The sequence below is a fragment of the Emiliania huxleyi genome (assembly GCF_000372725.1).
Source record: "Emiliania huxleyi CCMP1516 unplaced genomic scaffold EMIHUscaffold_110, whole genome shotgun sequence".
NCBI classification, from domain to species: domain Eukaryota; phylum Haptophyta; order Isochrysidales; family Noelaerhabdaceae; genus Emiliania; species Emiliania huxleyi.
The window spans coordinates 467,391-469,447 of NW_005201791.1; positions in this window are offsets into that span (position 1 = coordinate 467,391).

Below are 2,057 nucleotides of genomic sequence, written 5' to 3' on the forward strand. Positions count from 1 at the left end.
CATAACTCCTATGAATTATGTATTATGCATTTGCATTACGCACTGGGAGTCCACATCGTGTGTTATGTATTATGTATTATTATGTATTATGTATTATGTATTATGTATTATGCACTGCCACTGGAAGTCCACATCGTCTGTTATGTATTATGTATTACGTATTACGTATTACGTATTACGCACTGGGAGTCCACATCGTATGTTATGTATTATGCATTATGTATTATGCATTATGTATGATGTAGACCGGCGAGATGGGGCGCAGCCCCAGCGAGCTCGTTTTTAGAGCGAGCGCAGCGAGCCGATAGAATAGAAAAGGTAGGGTTAGTGTTAACCCGGTCGGTGATAAGCCCGGAAATATATGTGACAAGAAGATCCCCAGCGAGCTCCGCTGTTGCCAGTGCACATACAACCCTAGCCAACTTATGGCAGCCCTAGCGGCAGCGCGAAGTTAGGGTCTGGGCCGGGGGGGGGGGGGGGTTGTTAAGGCTTCATGCTGCGGAACGGAATTCCCCCCAGCTTTTACACACAAACCGGGGGAAGGTTGCGGCGCTTGAATACATAATACGGATACGTAATGCGTAGTACATAGCCCTCTCCGGCGGGCTTTCGGCGCTTGATGCATAATACGGATACGTAATACGTAGTACATAGCCCTCTCCGGCGGGCTTTCGGCGCTTGATACATAATACGGATACGTAATGCGTAGTACATAGCTCTCTCCGGCGGGCTTTCGGCGCTTGATACATAATGCGGATACGTAATGCGTAGTACATAGCCCTCTCCGGCGGGCTTTCGGTGCTTGATACATAATGCGGATACGTAATGCGTAGTCCATAGCCCTCCCACGTGCAGGCGCCGCTGAGTGATGCATAATACGGATACGTAAGGTAAGGTAAGGTAAGGTAAACTTCTCCACACACACGAGGTGGTGGGGCAAGGGGGGGCAACCCTCGCGTCTCCACGTCTGACGACAGGAGCCCCACGGCATTCAAAGTGCAAGGCCCAGTGCGCGTGGGTGAGCGGTGTGTGTGTGTGTGTGTGTGTGTGTGTGTGTGTGTGTGTGTGTGTGTGTGTGTGTGTGTGTGTGTGTGTCTCACGTCACTGCATCCTCCGCCGGTTCCTCCCGTCGCCTCTTCTTTGTTCGAATGTTTTTCAATCCATCCTTCACGAAGCCCTCCCATGTAGCTAGCGTTCTTGGCGAATGTCTCGAAATGGCCAGCAGGCGCTGTCTGCTCGCGGTCTGTGCGGGCCGCTCGTCCTCCTCGCCCTTCTTTCGTCCTCCCGTCCCACCCCTCCACCATGGCCTTCTCGGCACTTCTTTCTCCATCCGCCTCGCCCTGCCTTTTCGCATCGTGCCGTTCGCCCTCCATTCGGTGACCTCCATGGCTGTCCGCCCCTTTTTGGGTGGCGCTCTCGATACGGTTGCGTCAACCTCGACGTCGCTGTCGCCCTCCCCGTCCCCGCCGGCGTCCGTGCCTCGGTTCGCGTCATCGGTAGCGTCTCCGTTGTTCCCTCGTGCCCCGCCGTCGCCCTCTCTGCTCGGGCCGTTAGCGATTTCGCTCCTCCTGCGTGTCGCCCCTCCGTCCCCTCCCCTTTCTTCGTCGTCATCGTCGCTGTCGCGAAAGCCCTCCGGTCCCTCGATTCCCTCGCCTATCCCCTCCGCTGCGTCGTCCCAGTTTATATCCTCATCCTCTGCGCACGTCGCGTTGGCTTCCTCTTTCCCCCTTTCCTCCCTGCCCCTCTCGCTGTCTGGTGTTAATGGACCCCCTTCCTCTCCCTCGCCACCGTCACCGTCTCCATCCCCGTCGCTACTGCCCTCCATGCCCGCCGCCCTTTGTTTCACACTCGTCTCTGCCATGTCCGCCGTCGCCGCCGTCCTGTCTGCTGCGCTCTGTGCTCCGTGGTACAGTCGCTTATTGTTGCTCAGGATTAGCTCACGCACCAGGACAGCCTCCTGCTCGTTATTTTGGCTTGCCGATATGCATCCAAAGTTCCACGCTAGCTCCTCCTTCGTCACGTCTATCTATTTGCAGTATCTCGCGAATGCCGTCCGC